Here is a 17,504-nt window from a genome sequence, read left to right on the forward strand (position 1 = left end):
GTCTGTGCATCTCCAACTGTGTGTGACTCGCTACTATCTGTCTGCAAGTGTGTAATAGGAAAGTGATCATTCAGTTTCTATACATGTTTTGACTTTCTTTTTTTGTCATATAGGTTTTTCGGACCACATGAACCAAGGGTCTGTATATCTGCAACTGTGTGACTCGCTACTATCTGTATGCAAGTGTGTAACAGGTAAGTGATCATTCTGTTTCTATACATGTATTGACTTTCTTTTTTTGTCTTACAGGTTTTTCGGACCGCATGAACCAAGGGTCTGTGCATCTGCAACTGTGTGTGACTCGCTAATATCTGTCTGCAAGTGTGTAACAGGTAAGTGATCATTCAGTTTCTATACATGTATTGACTTTCTTCTTTTTGTCTTACAGGTTTTTCGGACCGCATGAACCAAGGGTCTCTGCATCTGCAACTGTGTTTGACTCGCTACTATCTGTCTGCAAGTGTGTAACAGTTTGGTGATCATTCAGTTTCTATACATGTTTTGACTTTCTTTTTTTGTCATATAGGTTTTTCGGACCACATGAACCAAGGGTCTGTATATCTGCAACTGTGTGACTCGCTACTATCTGTATGCAAGTGTGTAACAGGTAAGTGATCATTCAGTTTCTATACATGTATTGACTTTCTTTTTTTTCTTGCAGGTTTTTCGGACCGCATGAACTAAGGGTCTGTGCATCTGCAACTGTGTGTGACTCGCTAATATCTGTCTGCAAGTGTGTAACAGGTAAGTGATCATTCAGTTTCTATACATGTATTGACTTTCTTTTTTTTCTTATAGGTTTTTCGGACCGCATGAACCAAGGGTCTTTCCATTGCCACTGTGTGTGTGGCGCGCTATCAATCTGTCTGCAAGTGTGTAACAGGTAGGTGATCATTCAGTTTCTATACATGTATTGACTTTCTTTTTTTGTCTTACAGGTTGTTTGGACCTCATGAACCAAGGGTCTGTGCATCTCCAACTGTGTGTGACTTGGTACTATCTGTCTGCAAGTGTGTAACAGGTAGGTGATCATTCAGTTTCTATACATGTATCGACTTTCTTTTTTTGTCTTACAGGTTTTTCGGACCTCATGAACCAAGGGTCTGTGCATCTCCAACTGTGTGTGACTCGCTACTATCTGTCTGCAAGTGTGTAACAGGTAGGTGATCATTCAGTTTCTATACATGTATTGACTTTCTTTTTTTGTCTTACAGGTCTTTCGGACCGCATGAACCAAGGGTCTGTGCATCCGCAACTGTGTTTGACTCGCTACTATCTGTCTGCAAGTGTGTAACAGGTAGGTGATCATTCAGTTTCTATACATGTATTGAGTTTCTTTTTTTGTCTTACAGGTTTTTCGGATCGCATGAACCAAGGGTCTTTCCATTGCCACTGTGTGTGTGGCGCGCTATCAATCTGTCTGCAAGTGTGTAACAGGTAGGTGATCATTCAGTTTCTATACATGTATTGACTTTCTTTTTTTGTCTTACAGGTTTTTCAGACCACATAAACCAAGGGTCTGTGCATCTGCAACTGTGTGTGACTCGCTAATATCTGTCTGCAAGTGTGTAACAGGTAAGTGATCATTCAGTTTCTATACATGTACTGAGTTTCCTTTTTTGTCTTAAAGGTTTTTCGGACCACTTGAACCAAGGGTCTGTGCATCTCCAACTGTGTGTGACTCGCTACTATCTGTCTGCAAGTGTTTAATAGGAAAGTGATCATTCAGTTTCTATACATGTTTTGACTTTCTTTTTTTGTCATATAGGTTTTTCGGACTACATGAACCAAGGGTCTGTATATCTGCAACTGTGTGACTCGCTACTATCTGTATGCAAGTGTGTAACAGGTAAGTGATCATTCTGTTTCTATACATGTATTGACTTTCTTTTTTTGTCTTACAGGTTTTTCGGACCGCATGAACCAAGGGTCTGTGCATCTGCAACTGTGTGACTCGCTATCAATCTGTCTGCAAGTGTGTAACAGGTAGGTGATCATTCAGTTTCTATACATGTATTGACTTTCTTTTTTTGTCTTACAGGTTTTTTGGACCTCATGAACCAAGGGTCTGTGCATCTACAACTGTGTGTGACTCGCTACTATCTGTCTGCAAGTGTGTAACAGATAAGTGATCATTCAGTTTCTATACATGTATTGACTTTCTTTTTTTGTCTTACAGGTTTTTCAGACCGCATGAACCAAGGGTCTGTGCATCTGCAACTGTGTTTGACTCGCTATCAATCTGTCTGCAAGTGTGTTACAGGTAGGTGATCATTCAGTTTCTATACATGTATTGACTTTCTTTTTTTGTGTTAAAGGTCTTTCGGAGCTCATGAACCAAGGGTCTGTGCATCTGCAACTGTGTGTGACTCGCTACTCTCTGTCTGCCAGTGTGTAACAGGTAGGTGATCATTCAGTTTCTATACATGTATTGAGTTTCTTTTTTTTGTCTTACAGGTTTTTCGGACCACATGAACAAGGGTCTGTGCATCTGCAACTGTGTGTGACTCGCTACTCTCTGTCTGCAAGTGTGTAACAGGTAGGTGATCATTCAGTTTCTATACATGTATTGAGTTTCTTTTTTTGTCTGACAAGTTTTTCGGACTGCATGAACCAAGGGTCTTTCGAGTTCCACTGTGTGTGTGGCTCGCTATCTATCTGTCTGCAAGTGTGTAACAGGTAGGGGATCATTCAGTTTCTATACATGTATTGACTTTCTTTTTTTGTCTTACAGGTTTTTCCGACCACATGAACCAAGGGTCTGTGCATCTGCAACTGTGGGTGACTCGCTACTATCTGTCTGCAAGTGTGTAACAGGTAAGTGATCATTCAGTTTCTATACATGTATTGACTTTCCTTTTTTGTCTTACAGGTTTTTCGGACCGCATGAACCAAGGGTCTTTCCATTGCCACTGTGTGTGTGGCGCGCTATCAATCTCTCTGCAAGTGTGTAAAAGGTAGGTGATCATTCAGTTTCTATACATGTATTGACTTTCTGTTTTTTGTCTTACAGGTTTTTCAGACCGCATGAACCAAGGGTCTGTGCATCTGCAACTGTGTTTGACTCGCTATCAATCTGTCTGCAAGTGTGTTACAGGTAGGTGATCATTCAGTTTCTATACATGTATTGACTTTCTTTTTTTGTGTTAAAGGTCTTTTGGAGCTCATGAACCAAGGGTCTGTGCATCTGCAACTGTGTGTGACTCGCTACCATCTGTCTGCAAGTGTGTAACAGGTAAGTGATCATTCAGTTTCTATACATGTATTGACTTTCTTTTTTTTTTCTTACAGGTTTTTCGGACCGCATGAACCAAGGGTCTTTCCATTGCCACTGTGTGTGTAGCGAGCTATCAATCTTTCTGCAAGTGTGTAACAGGTAGGTTATCATTCAGTTTCTATATATGTATTGACTTTCTTTTTTTATCTTACAAGTTTTTCAGACATCATGAACCAAGGGTCTGTGCATCTCCAACTGTGTGTGACTCGCTACTATCTGTCTGCAAGTGTGTAACAGGTAGGGGATCATTCAGTTTCTATACATGTATTGACTTTCTTTGTTTGTCTTATAGGTTTTTCGGACTGCATGAACCAAGGGTCTGTGCATCTGCAACTGTGTGTGACTCGCTACTATCTGTCTGCAAGTGTGTAACAGGTAGGTGATCATTCAGTTTCTATACATGTATCGACTTTCTTTTTTTGTCTTACAGGTTTTTCGGACCGCATGAACCAAGGGTCTGTGCATCTGCAACTGTGTTTGACTCGCTACTATCTGTCTGCAAGTGTGTAACAGGTTGGTGATCATTCAGTTTCTATACATGTATTGACTTTCTTTTTTTTTTGTCTTAAAGGTCTTTCGGACCGCATGAACCAAGGGTCTGTGCATCTGCAACTGTGTTTGACTCGCTACTATCTGTCTGCAAGTGTGTAACAGGTAAGTGATCATTCAGTTTCTATACATGTATTGACTTTCTTTTTTTGTCTTATAGGTTTTTCAGACCACATAAACCAAGAGTCTGTATATCTGCAACTGTGTGTGACTCGTTACCATCTGTCTGCAAGTGTGTAACAGGTAGGTGATCATTAAGTTTCTATACATTTATTGACTTTCTTTTTTTGTCTTACAGGTTTTTCGGACCGCATGAACCAAGGGTCTGTGCATCTGCAATTGTGTGTGACTCGCTACTATCTGCCTGCAAGTGTGTAACAGGTAGGTGATCATTCAGTTTCTATACATGTATCGACTTTCTTTTTTTGTCTTACAGGTTTTTCGGACCGCATGAACCAAGGGTCTGTGCATCTGCAACTGTGTTTGACTCGCTACTATCTGTCTGCAAGTGTGTAACAGGTTGGTGATCATTCAGTTTCTATACATGTATTGACTTTCTTTTTTTTTTTTGTCTTAAAGGTCTTTCGGACCGCATAAACCAAGGGTCTGTATATCTGCAACTGTGTGTGACTCGTTACCATCTGTCTGCAAGTGTGTAACAGGTAGGTGATCATTCAGTTTCTATACATTTATTGACTTTCTTTTTTTGTCTTACAGGTTTTTCGGACCACATAAACAAGGGTCTGTGCATCTGCAACTGTGTGTGACTCGCTACTCTCTGTCTGCAAGTGTGTAACAGGTAGGTGATCATTCAGTTTCTATACATGTATTGAGTTTCTTTTTTTGTCTGACAAGTTTTTCGGACTGCATGAACCAAGGGTCTTTCGAGTTCCACTGTGTGTGTGGCTCGCTATCTATCTGTCTGCAAGTGTGTAACAGGTAGGGGATCATTCAGTTTCTATACATGTATTGACTTTCTTTTTTTGTCTTACAGGTTTTTCCGACCACATGAACCAAGGGTCTGTGCATCTGCAACTGTGGGTGACTCGCTACTATCTGTCTGCAAGTGTGTAACAGGTAAGTGATCATTCAGTTTCTATACATGTATTGACTTTCCTTTTTTGTCTTACAGGTTTTTCGGACCGCATGAACCAAGGGTCTTTCCATTGCCACTGTGTGTGTGGCGCGCTATCAATCTCTCTGCAAGTGTGTAATAGGTAGGTGATCATTCAGTTTCTATACATGTATTGACTTTCTGTTTTTTGTCTTACAGGTTTTTCGGACCGCATGAACCAAGGGTCTGTGCATCTGCAACTGTGTGTGAATCGCTACTGTCTGTCTGCAAGTTTGTAACAGGTTGGTGATCATTCAGGTTCTGTACATGTATTGACTTTCTTTTTTTGTCTTACAGGTTTTTCAGACCGCATGAACCAAGGGTCTGTGCATCTGCAACTGTGTTTGACTCGCTATCAATCTGTCTGCAAGTGTGTTACAGGTAGGGGATCATTCAGTTTCTATACATGTATTGACTTTCTTTTTTTGTGTTAAAGGTCTTTCGGAGCTCATGAACCAAGGGTCTGTGCATCTGCAACTGTGTGTGACTCGCTACCATCTGTCTGCAAGTGTGTAACAGGTAAGTGATCATTCAGTTTCTATACATTTATTGACTTTCTTTTTTTGTCTTACAGGTTTTTCGGACCACATGAACAAGGGTCTGTGCATCTGCAACTGTGTGTGACTCGCTACTCTCTGTCTGCAAGTGTGTAACAGGTAGGTGATCATTCAGTTTCTATACATGTATTGAGTTTCTTTTTTTGTCTGACAAGTTTTTCGGACTGCATGAACCAAGGGTCTTTCGAGTTCCACTGTGTGTGTGGCTCGCTATCTATCTGTCTGCAAGTGTGTAACAGGTAGGGGATCATTCAGTTTCTATACATGTATTGACTTTCTTTTTTTGTCTTACAGGTTTTTCCGCCCACATGAACCAAGGGTCTGTGCATCTGCAACTGTGGGTGACTCGCTACTATCTGTCTGCAAGTGTGTAACAGGTAAGTGATCATTCAGTTTCTATACATGTATTGACTTTCCTTTTTTGTCTTACAGGTTTTTCGGACCGCATGAACCAAGGGTCTTTCCATTGCCACTGTGTGTGTGGCGCGCTATCAATCTCTCTGCAAGTGTGTAATAGGTAGGTGATCATTCAGTTTCTATACATGTATTGACTTTCTGTTTTTTGTCTTACAGGTTTTTCGGACCGCATGAACCAAGGGTCTGTGCATCTGCAACTGTGTGTGAATCGCTACTGTCTGTCTGCAAGTTTGTAACAGGTTGGTGATCATTCAGGTTCTGTACATGTATTGACTTTCTTTTTTTGTCTTACAGGTTTTTCAGACCGCATGAACCAAGGGTCTGTGCATCTGCAACTGTGTGTGACTCGCTACTATCTGTCTGCAAGTGTGTAACAGGTAGGTGATCATTCAGTTTCTATACATGTATCGACTTTCTTTTTTTGTCTTACAGGTTTTTCGGACCGCATGAACCAAGGGTCTGTGCATCTGCAACTGTGTTTGACTCGCTACTATCTGTCTGCAAGTGTGTAACAGGTTGGTGATCATTCAGTTTCTATACATGTATTGACTTTCTTTTTTTTTGTCTTAAAGGTCTTTCGGACCGCATGAACCAAGGGTCTGTGCATCTGCAACTGTGTTTGACTCGCTACTATCTGTCTGCAAGTGTGTAACAGGTAAGTGATCATTCAGTTTCTATACATGTATTGACTTTCTTTGTTTGTCTTATAGGTTTTTCAGACCACATAAACCAAGGGTCTGTATATCTGCAACTGTGTGTGACTCGTTACCATCTGTCTGCAAGTGTGTAACAGGTAGGTGATCATTAAGTTTCTATACATTTATTGACTTTCTTTTTTTGTCTTACAGGTTTTTCGGACCACATGAACCAAGGGTCTGTGCATCTGCAACTGTGTGTGACTCGCTACTCTCTGTCTGCAAGTGTGTAACAGGTAGGTGATCATTTCATATTCTATATAACTATATATCATATAGTTTCTACGAACAAAGGGCAAAAGGAAGCGATGCGAGCGAAGACTGAAGAGAGGGAAGCGGGCCGGCGTGCTAGCCAGGCTCAAGGCTAACGCCGACAGACCCCCGATTCCATCTCTCTTCCTGTCCAATGTTCGCTCTTTGGACAACAAGCTGGACCTTCTGCGGCTGAGGATGGGTGTTTCTGAGGAGATGAGGAACTGCGCTGTGATCTGTCTCACGGAAACATGGCTAAACGACAGCATGCCGGACTCAGCCTTTCAGCTTGCCGGCCGGCAGCTCTTCCGAGCGGACCGCAACCAGCTGTCCGGAAAAGCACGAGGGGGCGGCTTATGCGTCTACATAAACAAAGGTTGGTGCACAAACTGTGTGGTGGTAAACGCCCTATGCTCCGAGGCAACAGAACAGCTGACCGTGAAGTGTCGGCCACACTATCTGCCTCGTGAGTTTACAGCTGTGTTCCTCATTGCCGTTTACATAGCACCGGATGCTAATGCTAACAACGCACTGAAGGAGCTACATGACAACATCAGCTCGCTTCAGAACAAGCATCCGGAGGCGTTTTACGTGGTGGCGGGGGATTTTAACCACGTGAACCTGACGAACATCTTGCCGAGGTTTTATCAGCACATAGACATTCCAACACGGGGAAACAACACACTCGACCGTGTTTATACCAACATCAGAGACGCGTACAGAGCCGTCCCCCACCCCCACCTCGGGCTCTCCGACCACATCTCCATTATGCTGGTCCCTGCATACCATCCCCCGCTGCGACGCTCCAGACCCACACAGAAGACCATTACTGTGTGGCCCAGTGACGCAGACGCTGTGCTGCAGGACTGTTTCGGCTGCACAGACTGGCATGTCTTTAGGGAGGCTGCTGAGAGTGAGGGGGAGCTGGATCTGGAGGATTACACATCTGCTGTCCTCGGGTACATCAGCAAGTGTGTGGAGGATGTCACCACCACAAAGACAGTGACCTGCTACCCGAACCAGAAACCCTGGCTGAATGGAGAGGTGCGTTCTCTACTGAAAGCCAGGGATGCTGCCTTCAGGTCTGGCGACTCACAGGAACTCAGGAGGGCTAGAAGAGAGCTGACCGCAGGTGTTAAGAGGGCCAAAGCTGCATATGCTCTGAAAGTCCAGGGACACTTCTCCTCCCAGGATCCTAGGAGCATGTGGAGGGGAATTAAGTGCATCACAGACTATAAAACCAGAGATGCACAATGTTCCAAAGACCCCTCCCTGCCCGAGGCTCTCAACAAATTCTATGCCCGCTTTGAGGACCCTGACACCCCGCCCAGCATAAGACTCACCCCTACACCTGGAGAAGTACCCCTCAGTGTGACACCAGCAGAGGTAAGGAGGACCCTCAGGAGGATCAACCCCCGGAAAAGTGCTGGTCCGGATAACATCCCCGGACGAGTACTACGGGAGTGCGCTGATCAGATCTCCGAGGTACTGGCAGACATTTTCAATGTCTCCCTCACCCAGGCAGCTGTTCCCACCTGCCTGAAGACCGCCACCATCATCCCGGTCCCCAAGAGCTCCACAGTGACAGGTCTGAATGACTACCGGCCGATAGCTCTCACGCCGATAGTCACTAAATGCTTTGAAAGACTGGTTATGACCCACATCAAAGCCACCATCGACGTCACTGTGGACCCACACCAGTATGCCTACAGGAGGAACCGATCCACAGATGATGCCATTTCCTCTGTGGTCCACACTGCCCTCACCCACCTGGAGCAGAAGGACTCTTATGTCCGTATGCTCTTTGTGGACTTCACTTCCGCCTTCAACACCATGATACCCCAGACCCTGACAGATAAGCTCTCCTCACTTGGTCTGCGCTCTTCTCTCTGCAACTGGGTCCTGGACTTCCTGACCAACAGGCCGCAGTCTGTGAGGATCCACAACCTCTCCTCCTCCACCACAATCCTCAGCACTGGCTCCCCTCAGGGCTGTGTGTTGAGCCCCCTCTTGTTCACGCTGCTCACATATGACTGCTCACCCATCCACCCAGGCTGTCATATTGTGAAGTTTGCAGATGACACGGCAGTGGTCGGATGCATCACAAACAGTGATGAGTCTGGCTACAGGCAGGAGGTAGAACACCTGGAGGGTTGGTGCAGAAAGAACAACCTCTGCATCAACATAAAGAAGACGAAGGAGATGATTGTGGACTTCAGAAGGGGCAGACATGCCCACCTCCCCCTGCATGTCGGAGGGTCTGCGGTGGAAGTGGTCTCCAGCTACAGGTACTTGGGTGTTCACCTGAGCAACAACCTCACCTGGAGCAACAACACTTCCAGCCTGGTCAGGAAGGCACATCAGCGGCTCTACTTCCTCAGGCGGTTGAGGCGAGCTGGGCTCGGGAGCTCGGTCCTCACCTCCTTCTACAGATGTGTGGTGGAGAGCGTCCTATGCTCCAGCATCAACGTGTGGCACGGAAGCTGCTCTGCTGCAGACAGGAAAGCTCTGCAGAGGGTGGTGAAGGCTGCACAGAGGTCTGTCGGAGTCAGCCTCCCCACCACCACGGACATATACACCTCCAGATGCAGGAAGAGGGCTACCTGCATCATGAAGGACCCCACTCACCCAGTACACTCACTGTTTGTCCCGCTCCCCTCAGGCAGGAGGCTGCGGAGCATTAAGTGTAGAACGAACAGACTGAGGAACAGCTTCATTCCGGAAGCTGTAAGACTTTTAAACGCCACTTAGTGGAACCACTGCAACGACACTTTGACGACACTAGTCACTTTAAATACACTCTGCTGCTACCTTCTCCATTTACTGATGCTCTTCTCTCTGTATTTTATTTCATTTTTACATATATTTTTATATATTTATGTATATTTTATTTATTTAAGTACTGCTGTCAGGGTAAAACTGGGTCCTTGGGTACCACAATTTCGTTCCACCCCATGTACCACATGTGATGCGAATGACAATAAAGTCTCCTTGAATCGTTGAATCCTTGATACATGTATTGAGTTTCTTTTTTTGTCTGACAAGTTTTTCCGACCACATGAACCAAGGGTCTTTCGAGTGCCACTGTGTGTGTGGCTCGCTATCTATCTGTCTGCAAGTGTGTAACAGGTAGGGGATCATTCAGTTTCTATACATGTATTGACTTTCTTTTTTTGTCTTACAGGTTTTTCGGACCGCATAAACCAAGGGTCTGTGCATCTGCAACTGTGTTTGACTCGCTATCAATCTGTCTGCAAGTGTGTTACAGGTAGGTGATCATTCAGTTTCTATACATGTATTGACTTTCTTTTTTTGTGTTAAAGGTCTTTCGGAGCTCATGAACCAAGGGTCTGTGCATCTGCAACTGTGTGTGACTCGCTACCATCTGTCTGCAAGTGTGTAACAGATAAGTGATCATTCAGTTTCTATACATGTATTGACTTTCTTTTTTTTTTCTTACATGTTTTTCGGACTGCATGAACCAAGGGTCTTTCCATTGCCACTGTGTGTGTAGCGAGCTATCAATCTTTCTGCAAGTGTGTAACAGGTAGGTTATCATTCAGTTTCTATATATGTATTGACTTTCTTTTTTTGTCTTACAGGTTTTTCGGACATCATGAACCAAGGGTCTGTGCATCTCCAACTGTGTGTGACTCGCTACTATCTGTCTGCAAGTGTGTAACAGGTAGGGGTCATTCAGTTTCTATACATGTATTGACTTTCTTTGTTTGTCTTACAGGTTTTTCGGACCGCATGAACCAAGGGTCTGTGCATCTGCAACTGTGTTTGACTCGCTACTATCTGTCTGCAAGTGTGTAACAGGTTGGTGATCATTCAGTTTATATACATGTATTGACTTTCTTTTTTTTTTTTGTCTTAAAGGTCTTTCGGACCGCATAAACCAAGGGTCTGTGCATCTGCAACTGTGTTTGACTCGCTACTATCTGTCTGCAAGTGTGTAACAGGTAAGTGATCATTCAGTTTCTATACATGTATTGACTTTCTTTGTTTGTCTTATAGGTTTTTCAGACCACATAAACCAAGGGTCTGTATATCTGCAACTGTGTGTGACTCGTTACCATCTGTCTGCAAGTGTGTAACAGGTAGGTGATCATTCAGTTTCTATACATTTATTGACTTTCTTTTTTTGTCTTACAAGTTTTTCGGACCACATGAACCAAGAGTCTGTGCATCTGCAACTGTGTGTGACTCGCTACTATCTGTCTGCAAGTGTGTAACAGGTAAGTGATCATTCAGTTTCTATACATGTATTGACTTTCCTTTTTTGTCTTACAGGTTTTTCGGACCGCATGAACCAAGGGTCTTTCCATTGCCACTGTGTGTGTGGCGTGCTATCAATCTGTCTGCAAGTGTGTAACAGGTAAGTGATCATTCAGTTTCTATACATGTATTGACTTTCTTTTTTTGTTTTAAAGGTCTTTCGGAGCTCATGAACCAAGGGTCTGTGCATCTGCAACTGTGTTTGACTCGCTACTATCTGTCTTCAAAAGTGTAACAGGTAGGTGATCATTCAGTTTCTATACATGTATTGACTTTCTTTTTTTTGTCTTAAACGTCTTTCGGACCACATGAACCAAGGGTCTGTGCATCTGCAACTGTGTGTGACTCGCTACTATCTTTCTGCAAGTGTGTAACAGGTAGGTGATCATTCAGTTTCTATACATGTATTGACTTTCTTTTTTTGTCGTACAGGTTTTTCGGACTGCATGAACCAAGGGTCTGTGCATCTGCAACTGTGTGTGACTCGCTACTATTTTTCTGCAAGTGTGTAACAGGTTGGTGATCATTCAGTTTCTATACATATATTGCCTTTTTGTTGTCTTACAGGCTTTCAGGACCAATGGCTCCCCCCTTCCTGATGATGCATACAGCCAACAAGGGTCTGTCCATTGCAACTGTGTGTGGCTCGCTATCAATCTGTCTGCAAGTGTGTAACAGGTAGGTGATCATTCAGTTTCTATACATGTATTGACTTTCTGTTTTTTGTCTTACAGGTTTTTCCGACCGCATGAACCAAGGGTCTGTGCATCTGCAACTGTGTGTGACTCGCTACTATCTGTCTGCAAGTTTGTAACAGGTTGGTGATCATTCAGGTTCTGTACATGTATTGACTTTCTTTTTTTGTCTTAAAGGTTTTTCGAACCGCATGAACCAAGGGTCTTTCCATTGCCACTGTGTGTGTGGCTCGCTATCAATCTTTCTGCAAGTGTGTAACAGGTAGGTGATCATTCAGTTTCTATACATATTTTGACTTTCTTTTTTTTGTCTTACAGGTTTTTCGGAGCTCATGAACCAAGGGTCTGTGCATCTGCAACTGTGTGTGACTCGCTACTATCTGTCTGCAAGTGTGTAACAGGTAAGTGATCATTCAGTTTCTATACATGTATTGACTTTCCTTTTTTGTCTTACAGGTTTTTCGGACCGCATGAACCAAGGGTCTTTCCATTGCCACTGTGTGTGTGGCGCGCTATCAATCTGTCTGCAAGTGTGTAACAGGTAAGTGATCATTCAGTTTCTATACATGTATTGACTTTCTTTTTTTGTTTTAAAGGTCTTTCGGAGCTCATGAACCAAGGGTCTGTGCATCTGCAACTGTGTTTGACTCGCTACTATCTGTCTTCAAAAGTGTAAAAGGTAGGTGATCATTCAGTTTCTATACATGTATTGACTTTCTTTTTTTTGTCTTAAACGTCTTTCGGACCACATGAACCAAGGGTCTGTGCATCTGCAACTGTGTGTGACTCGCTACTATCTTTCTGCAAGTGTGTAACAGGTAGGTGATCATTCAGTTTCTATACATGTATTGACTTTCTTTTTTTGTCGTACAGGTTTTTCGGACTGCATGAACCAAGGGTCTGTGCATCTGCAACTGTGTGTGACTCGCTACTATCTTTCTGCAAGTGTGTAACAGGTTGGTGATCATTCAGTTTCTATACATATATTGCCTTTTTGTTGTCTTACAGGCTTTCAGGACCAATGGCTCCCCCCTTCCTGATGATGCATACAGCCAACAAGGGTCTGTCCATTGCAACTGTGTGTGGCTCGCTATCAATCTGTCTGCAAGTGTGTAACAGGTAGGTGATCATTCAGTTTCTATACATGTATTGACTTTCTGTTTTTTTTCTTACAGGTTTTTCCGACCGCATGAACCAAGGGTCTGTGCATCTGCAACTGTGTGTGACTCGCTACTATCTGTCTGCAAGTTTGTAACAGGTTGGTGATCATTCAGGTTCTATACATTTATTGACTTTCTTTTTTTTGTCTTAAACGTCTTTCAGACCACATGAACCAAGGGTCTGTGCATCTGCAACTGTGTGTGACTCGCTACTATCTGTCTGCAAGTATGTTACAGGTAGGTGATCATTCAGTTTCTATACATGTATTGACTTTCTTTTTTGTTTTACAGGTTCTTAAGAAGTCCATCAACCTCTTCTTCTCCCTGAAGGTGTATCCTTCTAACATATATATTTTCATCTGCAACTGTGTGTTGTTCGCTGTCCATCATTCTACAACTCTTTAACAGGTAAGTGATCATTCAGGTTCTATATATATTGCCTTTTTGTTGTCTTACAGGCTTTCAGGACCAATGGCTCCCCCCTTCCTGTTGGTGCATACAGCCAACAAGGGTCTGTCCATTGCAACTGTGTGTGTGGCTCGCTATCAATCTGTATGCAAGTGTGTAACAGGTAGGTGATCATTCAGTTTCTATACATGTATTGACTTTCTTTTTTTGTCTTACAGGTTTTTTGGACCGCATGAACCAAGGGTCTGTGCATCTGCAACTGTGTGTGACTCACTACTATCTGTCTGCAAGTGTGTAACTGGTTGGTGATCATTAGTTTCTATACATGTATTTTTTTTGTCTTACAGGTTTTTTGGACCGCATGTACCAAGGGTCTGTGCATCTGCAACTGTGTGTGACTCGCTACTATCTTTCTGCAAGTGTGTAACAGGTAGGTGATCATTCATTTTCTATACATGTATTGACTTTATTTTTTTTGTCTTACAGGTTTTTCGGACCGCATGTACCAAGGGTCTGTGCATCTGCAACTGTGTGTGACTCGCTACTATCTTTCTGCAAGTGTGTAACAGGTAGGTGATCATTCAGTTTCTATAAATGTATTGACTTTCTTTTTTTTTGTCTTACAGGTTTTTCGGACCACATGAACCAAGGGACTGTGCATCTGCAACTGTGTGTTACTCGCTACTATCTGTCTGCAAGTGTTTAACAGGTAAGTGATCATTCAGTTTCTATACATGTTTTGACTTTCTTTTTTTGTCTTACAGGTTTTCCCGAGATTTTTCAGATCTCCCGATTAGTAATGTCCATCAATGTCTGACCCCTTTACTGCCTCTCGGGATCTCAGAATACCAGTCACCCCACAGTGGTACTCCCCACCGCTAGTCTGAAGGGAAAGATAAAAAACAACAGCCAATATCTTTTCTTCAAAACATCAAATGCACATTACACAACAACAGTATTATACTGTCAAACTATTACTACTCATTAAATCATATTTTAAGCCACCCTTTTCAGCCATACTACAAAATACTACAATCCCCTTTACATAACATATGATAATGTAACATAGGTGTTATAACTTATGTTAAAAAGACCTGATACTTCAAATGGAAGTAATAATCAGAGTAGATACTCAGAGTAGATACTCAGAATACCAAATCACCTTCTAACACTAATCCCTCATCTTCTTCCGAATCTGTCCTAGGTAATAATGGCAGTTGAACTTGTTACCCCGGCATTACAACTCCAACCCATCTTAAAATCATCGCCTTAGCAAAAGTCAATATGAATGTGCAACAACAGAACATCACACATAGCGACAAAAGCGCAGCACCAAACAACTGAGCCAACATTGTTCCCATTGGTCCTAATCTCTCCAGCAACCATGCATTCACAGACCATCCTGCTCCTTGGGATGGGCCAAATGCCTCTCTTATCTTTTTTAGTGCCCCTATTACATCAGTCATATTAGCAGAATTATCAGGAATTAAAGTATAACAAACATCTCCTGTTAAATTCAGAGCTACACATAACCCCCCTTGCTTAGCCAGAATGTAATCAAGAGCCATATCATGTTTCAACGTCAATCTGTGACTCTTCTGAGTATTTGATAAATATTCAAACCCTCTAATAGTCTCATTAGCAAATCCCTGTAAGGTGTAAGTGATGTTATCAATATGGTCTGCTAGGAAGGTCACACCATACCATGGAGATAAGCCTATTCCCCATTTTTCTCCTATACTTATCCTCCAGTGATAGGCCTCTAAATTTGAAATTGTGCCATTTCACTTTTCTGTCTATATCCAGGAATTACCTTGGCTTGGGTGTCATCAGGTGCTTCACCTTTCTCAATGGTGTACACCTCATATGGCAATTTTGATGTTGCCAAGTAACAACATCCTGTCCACCCATATGGCAAAAATATATATGTCTTATCACAAACCCGCAAAGATCTTTAAAATTTTCTAGGGTCACATTACCTGGCAATGTTTCATGATGCACCATCACTATTTTATTCTGGCCACGTGGTAGCCGGAAAATCACTTCAAACAAACCATTTTTATGTTAATCATCCAAATGTATCATATAGCTGTCACAATCTGAAATTCCCATAAATGTTCCAGACCCACCATGAGTATTATTAAAACAAAAACAACCTTTAGCCTTTACTGCCTTTACTTCTATTGAATCAGGGACTGCTGTCTGTACATGTTCATGCTGATCATTTAGGTTTACATATGGTAATTGCCTCATCCAACTACACTTCTCTCCAGGTCTAAACAAACCCACTGATGTAGCCATCCATATATCATATACTGCTTGCTGTTTGTAGAACAGCCATGATAATGCATAATACTGACATTCTGTACTTAAAGGTTCAGGAACTGTTTCCAAAATAGAAGGCCAAGTGCCTGGTGTCGGGACTTTCACCACACATGGACCACTAATTTGTTTGCTTGTTCTTACAGAATGTGTTATCTGCTGAAACCATAAGTTCCTGGCTGCCCAAGGGTCTGATATTTGCAACGCAAATGAATCCAATCCATATGCCTTCCACTTAGCCTCTCTCTTTTTCAGTGCTCGATTCTGATCTATCACATCTCCTGGAATCCAGTCTAAATCCTGTAATACATTTGTCACCTTGGTAGAAGGCTCATGCATCATTACATCTCTACTTACTTCATTCTCTCCCACTCTATCTCCAACACTCTCATCATTATTGCTCTCACCCCGTTCTATGGTTTCTAACAATTTCTCAGTTGTATTTACTTCATCTTGCAGTGTTACTAATGTCATATTAGATGGATGGGTCACTTTTGCTACTTCCATTACTGGTGTTGTTATCCCTGTACCATTCACTGCAGTTGAGCTTGTTGTATTTTCAGTAGTTCTATTCCCTAAAGTGACACCTACAGGCGTTCTTGTCATCATTGCGGTTTTTACAGGTTCTGTATTATTTATGATTACAGTAGTAACCTGACCTGTAACATTAACACTTTTAGTTGTTTCTGGAGCTACAGTTGTAACGTGCCTTGGCACAGTTTTTACCCCTGAGATGGTTATTACAGGAAATTGTTCCTGGTCCCCTTTTATCTCCTGTGGAGCTCTCAGTTAAGCTTGAGTTTTTATTGTTAACTATCATCTTACGAGTTACATACTCCTGTTTCCACACTTTTTGCACTGGTACAAAGCTGAACTCTGGCTCAAAGTAAGTACATGTATATTTGATGTATATTGATCTTCCCATGTAACATTACGCATAAGAATTGAACAATCATATTTAACACTGAACCACCTCATGTCATTGGACAAAACATACTTTCTTTGATTGTAAGGCACCATATCAACTGTAGGCCCTGCTAACACAATCTCTTCACCACGACTATTTCTCCACTCTGGGGGATCATTACCTCCAGTATTAAATCTTCCACACCTACATGGAAGGAGAACTGATCTGCCTGGTTTGACTGTAATTACCAACTGCACAGGAGTTACTGTTACTGGAATCACCTGAACAGCTGATTCTGGTGGATGTGACACATTTATGCTTTTAGTAATATTTAATGTTAATAGTGGAATTTCCCACTGTTACATTTACCTCAATCTTCATAACGTTTAGGTTTGACCCTTTTTCTAACTGGTCTTGGATGTCTATTTGACTCTCTGACTTCCCCTATAGAGGAATCAGTGCCCTCAGCAGCCTTTGGTGCTTCACACTCCCCTGAAATGATTCCTGCTGTTTCTGGGACATCCCTAACCTCAATGTTCTCAAACCTTCTTTCCTGTTGATTAATTACAGAGTCATTTCCGGCATCATCAGCAATGCCCACAGAGTCATCACCATTGTCCATTGTCCATTGTCCATTGTGTGAAATTTGACCCTGGAGATCTTACTACCTTTCTCTTTCTGTATGTCCTGGTTCCCTTGAGCCTTCCACATCTCCTCCAAGCAAATGGGCTGCCTCTTCCCTAGGTGCTTTAACACAATGTGACAAATGATACCATGTTGGAGACCCTTTAACCTGGACTGCAGTTCCAGTACTACGCACAACCTCAAAAGGACCTTCACAGCGTTCGTTATACCATTGTATAATATATA

Source organism: Salminus brasiliensis, chromosome 4 (genome assembly GCF_030463535.1).
Source record: "Salminus brasiliensis chromosome 4, fSalBra1.hap2, whole genome shotgun sequence".
NCBI classification, from domain to species: domain Eukaryota; kingdom Metazoa; phylum Chordata; class Actinopteri; order Characiformes; family Bryconidae; genus Salminus; species Salminus brasiliensis.